This window comes from Leiobunum rupestre, chromosome 4 (genome assembly GCF_980474605.1).
Source record: "Leiobunum rupestre chromosome 4, qqLeiRupe1.1.hap1, whole genome shotgun sequence".
In the NCBI taxonomy this organism is placed as follows: Eukaryota; Metazoa; Arthropoda; class Arachnida; order Opiliones; family Sclerosomatidae; genus Leiobunum; species Leiobunum rupestre.
Genome location: NC_143387.1, coordinates 23,417,071 through 23,424,791, shown reverse-complemented (window position 1 = coordinate 23,424,791; position 7,721 = coordinate 23,417,071).

Here is a 7,721-nt window from a genome sequence, read left to right as displayed (position 1 = left end):
AACTTGGGAAAATATACAAATCCGTGCCCCTCAGGCCGCATGGGCCCCGGGAATTTGAATGGGGTTCCCCTTTGCCTCGTCAGACCTCGAGTTTTGAGGCGGTAAAGGGCCGATAGTAGAAAGATAGGCTCGCCGTGACAACGAATTTGAAGAAAAAGTGTATATGGAATATCGGTCTTATATCTTTGCTTCAATTATTTAATTAAATAATGGAATTCACAATAATTGCAAATAGCCATTCTTTCTTCAATTTTAAAATGCCCCACACAAAACTACGGATTTTTCTGTTAACTCGTCCTGGACCTGGACGTTCTGCCATGATATTAGTTTTTAGATCAAGAAATGTTAACGCTAGCGCGTAGCGGAACAATTGACCAATCTCTACTAACTGTCTTATGGAATCGATAAAGTCGGTTAACGTTCATTAGTTTAAATTTTTTGTAATTATTCGATGTACAAACCATTAACGTTGTAAAAAAACAATTTCTTAAAGTCTAAATTTGTATATTACAAACCAACTAAAAAAACCGATAACAAATTATTTGCTTACTTATACATCTCTGCATTTTAACGATTGTAAAAATACTTGGTTGGTTTTTTACTTTAAAAGTTAAGTGGTAGTTTATATCTGATAACATTTTGCTTAGCATAAAATATTAAATTATTATGAAAAAAACAATTTATCATTTTTATTTAATCTTCAAGGATAAAGTTCAAATTATTAACATTAATGCATGGTTAATGAAAATGTATTTGAACACAGTTTATCTACCCTGTTGTCAAAAGTAGCCGTTAACTGATAACTTAGCCAAAAAAGTTAATAGTTCATAAATTAACGATACTACATTCTGGTGTTGAGTAAATTAATTTGGAAAAATTAAATACACTTTAAATGGTAAATAACTTTTACCCGTTTGCCGAACATGGGTCCTAAAGTGCTTCGTTTCAGAGATATGAGCTCCCAAAAAACTACCCCAAAAAACCGGACACAGCCTTTAATCTGGCAAATAATATTCTTCCTTGAACCAAATTGTTTTATTAAACTATCAATTGTTTTTATCCGTGAGGCGAGAAACTTAAATAACAAGTGGCAAATGTTCATTAATGCCCTTTTAGAAGTAAAATGAGTTTGAAGACAAATAGAAGCCATTTTAATTTATTTATACGATTTTAATTATTAAGACCGCTCAAGCTTCGACCGCTCAAGCTTCGACCGCTCAAGCTTCGACCGCTCAAGCTTCGACCGCTCAAGCTTCGACCGCTCAAGCTTCGACCGCTCAAGCTTCGACCGCTCAAGCTTCGACCGCTCAAGCTTCGACCGCTCAAGCTTCGACCGCTCAAGCTTCGACCGCTCAAGCTTCGACCGCTCAAGCTTCGACCGCTCAAGCTTCGACCGCTCAAGCTTCGACCGCTCAAGCTTCGACCGCTCAAGCTTCGACCGCTCAAGCTTCGACCGCTCAAGCTTCTACCGCTCAAGCTTCGACCTCTAAAAATTCCAATGCCCAGCCTTTAGTCGTTGACGACAGTCACGACACTGAGGGAATATATGCCTTTTACCCTAAGCGGCGGGCTCGGATAGTCGATGATTTTGAAATATTTAAAAGATGACCTACAACCGCCCAAAACTAACGTACTCCTACAATGGTGGTAGGTTAGTATAAAAATGACAAACAAAATCTAATCTGTATTGAGCAAGACATCGAAAACTAAGTAACATGCCAACGGCGGACAAATATAATAAAAAATTACTTCGTTGCTTGCGCCATTGTGGGTGGAAATGTTTTATTTATATCTGAATAGCATGGGTGACGTCGGGTCACGTCACACTCCTATCTCCCTATAGTCCTATACCTCCCCCTCTGAATCAGGGGCGTAGGAACGTTCTAGAAGTTGGAGGGGGCAAAGATAAACGAAAAGGGGTCTGGATAATGGTTTTTAATTTTTAATGGAGTGTAGCTTCTCCGAATGCATGTGTACTTGTTACTACTATGTAAATTGGCGGGAAAAGACTGAAATTTAAACACAGTTGAGGTTCTATAAACTGTATATGCTTTTAAAATGATAATTTGAGCCTTTTGAAGATTTCAACTGACCAAAGGTTGGAGGGGGCAATAACATTAGTTGCCCCCTCCCAGCAAAATTCTAGGGAGGGGCATTGCTCCCCCTGCCCCCCCTGGTTCCTACGCCCCTGCTCTGAATAATGGGATAAATTGGTGGCGATTTTCCGTCGAAGCCGTGCGATTTTCCGTTTCTTAGTTTCCTAGTGTCTTAACTTCCTAAGATTAGATAATGGTATCCAATTCCAAACAAGCGATGTTACATTGTATAATTGAAATCTTGACTATGGGAAAATGAAAAGAGTTATCCTTCAGTTGCCAAAATGGCTCGAGATTACCTCGCTATACCTGCGACATCGGTTCCATCAGAAAAATTTAATTACACCAACCAGAGAAAACCTACCTACCTCGGCTATGATGACGCTTAATATATTAAAAACGAAAATAAAATTGAATTGAAATTATTTATTATCGTGCGACCTAAATATTAATTACCGTTCTATCGGTTAACGGTTCACGTTTAGTTATAAAATAACAATTTTGTGCAAATTATACGACGGTCTATTCTTATCAAACCGTTAACCGATCGCCTATTTCTTACAATTAATCAAAAACTCATTTAACAACAACAACATAATATTTTTTAACGGCAGGGTAAAATAATTGTACGAATATTGAAAAACAAATCGATAAGAAATGTTTTGTTATAAATGCTTAAGTAAATTCCTTGTTAACAAACGTAAACGTACTAACACATATTGATAAAGTTAAAAAAATCGGCGCGGTACCATTTATAATTGTTTTTTAAAAATATATTTCAAAGAATAATCTCCAAAACGTTATCTTTTCTATATCAAAAGAAAAAATAACCGAAGAAAATTAACTATTTTTTTTGGGGCTAATCATAGTTAACCGGTCATTTTTACGTTAATTTTAACGGTTTGCCGAACCCTAAGTAACTCGTGAAATTACGCTGCACGCGTTCCAGTGCTGCAATACCCTTCTTGAGATAGGGATTCCAAATTGGAGACGCATAGTCCAGCACTGGCAAGCACATCGAACGAAAGAGAGTGGTAGATGCAGCCGTAAAACCAGTGGTTCTACGAACAAGACCACATAAGCGGCGAGCTCGATTGCTAGCGTAATTAATGTGGAATGTCCACTTTAGATCTCTTGAAAAGACGACACCGAGAATCTTCATAGAGTACACACGGTTAAGTGGAACGCCATTAATATTATAGGTGACATCATCATGGGACTTCCTCCTGGTAATTACCATGAAGTTGCATTTTTTAATATTGAGGGAAATGTTGTTGGCCACACCCCAATTGAAAATACTAGTGATGTTATCTTGCAAGTTCAAAATATCCGCGGAAGATCTAATTGCGAGAGATATGTAGCTCTCATCCAAATACTGATATAGAGAACATTTTGAAGTCAACACAGATGGCAGATCAGACACAAAGATGTTGAAAAGTAATGGTCCCAAAATCGAGCCTTGACGCACTCCAGAACGCACTGGAAGGAACGTGCTGAATTCACCACGATAGGTCACCCCTTACAAAAATTTAAACAACTAAAAGACTACCGTTGAGCTTCCGTTAATTGACTTTTCTTAAAATCTACAACTTATTCTCAACTAGAGACAACCAAGAAAATTGTCTAAAGAAAATCGTTCGACGCGAACAACATTTACCCGACTTACTGGTTGTTTGCAGGTTGAGAACAACAAATAGACAATTTACTAGCTTCTTTGAGTTGCTATGACACTCTACCCAAAAAAACCATTTTGACATTTAAACTCTAGTATAGTTGATATATTATTATTATCAGCCAGTTGACAATTTTTAGGTTGCTTTTAAATTGAGAACAAATAGCAACTCAATGGAGTTGAAAAATTGTCTATTTTTTTCTCAATTTAAAGGGGCTCCAAAGTTCGGTGGCAAAAAAGAAAATTAGCATGCTTTTCATTCCCCCCAACCCCTCACTTGGCCTTGGCAGAGGCGGGCAGAGTCAACCGTAAATTTCGCACTTTACTGACTTTACACTTATTTTGCCACCGAACTTTAGAGCCCCTTTAAAAGTGTCATAGCAACTCAATGAAGTTGAAAAATTGTCTATGACACTCTACCCCAAAAACCATTTTGACCTATAAACTCTAATTTAGTTGATATATTATTGTTATAAACTATAACAATAACTATAACCGTAACCTAGTTGATTCAATATTGTTATCAGCAAGTTGATAATTTAAAAGTTCCTTGTAGATTGAGAACAACAAATATACAATTTTTTAACTTTATTGAGTTGCTATGACACTCTACCGCAAACACCATTTTTACATATAAACTCTAATTTAGTTGATATATTATTGTTATCAGCTAGTTGACAATTTATAGGTTGAGAACAGCAAATAGACAATTTATTAACTTCTCTGAGTTGCTATGACACTCTACCCAAAAAACTATTTTGACATTTAAACGAACGCTAATCTAGTTGTTATCAGCCAGTTGACAATTTTTAGGTTGTTTACAGGAGCTGAGAACAAGGAAACTATATACTTACTTCTAGAAGTTACTATGACACTCACTAGTGGCATAGCTAAGAACTCCGAGGCCCCCTCAAGGCAATGTTCGGGAATTTATCCGTTAATTAGCATACAGGGTGTTTTTTCTAGAAAGTTGAAATTTGTACTTTACATTATACGGGTCAGGGGACACTTTCTACCAAAATTGCATCTAAATCGAAAAATATCTTAACGTTTTTTGAAAATTTAAATTTTAACCGCTAGGTGCTATAAGAAAATTGTCAATGAGAAAATTGTAGAGCGTTACCGAAAACATCCAAATATCGTTGGTGCGAAAAAAATAGACGTCTTTTTCACTGACAAAATGCGACTTGAAAAAGTGACAAGTTGGGCAAGCTAAAATAACTTCTTTTGAATTACATTGGGAGAGTAGTGTAACTTTATGAAAGTCAGAAATTTGTTAATCTGGTGTTTAATGCAATAAACACCGCTGAAAAACCGAGGAGACAATGGCGAATAAATTAAATTAGATAATTAAATTATTAATGGCGATTTAAATTAAGTCAGATCTGGCGACGTTGCTGGCCAATGTGCCGAACCATTTCACCCTATTTATCATTTTGAAATACAGTATTTCACATTTCGGGGGACATGAGGCGTGGCACTCTTTTTACCTCTCCGAGGGGACAAAGTCCCCTAGGAGGGGTTATACAACGACCGTGTCTGTCTGTGGGTCTGGGGGTGGGTCTGTGGGTGTGTCTGTCTGTCAGGACTGCGAACGCGTTCGCATTTTCGGTGCAAAGTGTAATCACTGCGTACGCAGTTTCTCAAAGGGTTGGCAAAACCACCGTGTGACGGTGAGCGTTAACGGATGCATTTGCGGTTTGGTTTGGATGGTGTTTTTTCGCTCACCGTCGTGACGGTTTGGTGTATTACGGTTTTTGTAATGTTTATGCGTAGGTTGTGAGTGTTGAATTTGTTGTGTTTGTGTTCTGATGGATGTGCATGTTGAGTCTGTTGTGTTTGTATGGGCGTTTTCTCTCCAACTTCTTCTTAATGACTTTGGGACGGACCGAGTGCTGAGTGTAATGCTACCTCTCAACGTCCAATGGCAGGGTTTCCACCAGTTGTACACGGTATTCGTCTTAGTATCAATTTGCGATCGCATCGGGCGGGATTTGAACCCGAGACCTCCTGATTGACAGGCGGACGTTCTACCACAGAACCACCGACACTTGTTACGCCTTATTGAAAATTAGACCTTCAGCTTTATCGGAAGCGTATTTAATAGAGTACGAAATTTTGGTTTAATTGAAATAGAATTGAAATTGAAATTATTGCATCGAAGAAATTCTAATTTAGCGTTTCTCTATTGATTAAAAACAAATGCGCCACCCAAGTTTCGAATCCAGACCATTCGGCTTGGCAGTCGAGCGCTCTACCACAGAACCACCGATAGCTGCTTAGATTCACTGAAATTAAGACAGGCATCGTAAGCATAATAGGTAATAAAGTCTTTGTTTATTTATGAATTTATGAAGGCCTAATCTGGTATTTTTTAAAGCTTAAATCTTGTTTTAGCGCAGTCAGCCGAGATTAGAGGGTTAAAGGGTAGACCCTGTGGGTGGTCCACTTTCTTAACGACCTATATATAGTTCTGTTAATTCAAAGGAGATAATTTAACGTTAATTGCTTTAAGAGGTGGCGGTTAGTCAAGTGGCTCTCTGTGCTTTGTTGATGGTAAGGTTTTTGCTTCTTGTAAATATATTTGGTGTGGATATTTGGATATCTACGATTTCTAACGCAGTCAATGATTTCTTGGGTGTGCGAGTCATTATATGATATTGGAAATTGGACGGCATTGGTCTTTTTCATGTGGTATGCGTCACAACGTCAACAGGAAGTGAACGAGTCGTCCACTACCAGATATCTACGGTATCTTCATCAAGGGCGAGTGTTGAAATAAAATGAGCGTTAAAGATGCGGCAAGTATTTCGTAAGCGAGTAATTCCAAAAAGCCTCTGTAGATATTTCTTTCATTAAAATTTGCTTCGTATTATATTTAACTGATAAACTTGTTCTGTAAAAGGGTTTAATTCAATTGTGCATTGTTATAGTACGTCTAACTTACTGTTGTAACTACTTAACTTATGATATTCTGAATAAATTAAAATTGGTCGTTTCGTCTCAATTATTTTAATTATAATTAAAATTTTATACCGGGCGGGATAGAAATGGGTAAATATTTTTAACAAATAACTCTAAATTGCGGAGATATATCTTTAAGGGTTATCTCGAGAAATTAATACCACTAGGGACAATTCTACCGAGGAGAGGTATATTTTGGCTTGCCAACTTGTTGAAACCACAATCGGGCTCATTTAGCTATTGACTTTTCCTATTAGTTTTTTAATCTAATAGGCCTGTGTTTGCATCTAGTCGTATTCGAAACCTATTGTAACACTGATAGGCGAGAAGATAAATAGACTACAGGTTTAAAGGTCAGTAAAAACCTTAAATTTATTTAGTATTTAAATAACTGTAATACAAATTGTGTAACATTATTGTCATTATCAATCTTAACAATCTTGCGCAATAACTGGCGCCAGTCACTAATAATTTTAAAATTGCCTTACTTTTATAAACAATTTTTGAATAAAGTGTAGAAAATATTTTTCGGGTGATCGTAGAAATTATAAGCGGGCGAGTCGTCGCCTGGTTATATATAGGTACCTCGACGTTTAACATTAAACTCGTTGCCTTCACGCTATGGGAAAGTTAAGGGAAAAAGTAGGCGATTTCGGTGGTGAGATGCCGTTTTGTTTTTTTTACTATAGTAATTTTTTCCACGCGGGTACAGGTAAAAGGGGTTGTTGTATAGCGGTAAAACTTTCAAAAGAGCTTCGATTATAGTTTAATTGAGTGCCTTTGCTATATAATTTCTATTAAATTTAAATTTCCAGATAAATATAAATAGGTCTCACCAGATGGCGGTAGCGTTTTGTTCAGAAATTTTAACCTTGTTGTGTTAGCCTCTTTTACTGACTTTGGTCCATGAAAAATAAAATAAAATGGCGTCCATATGCGATGCATAAGCTCGAGAATCTTAAGCCTAGGTCTTTTAGTAAAAAATATGT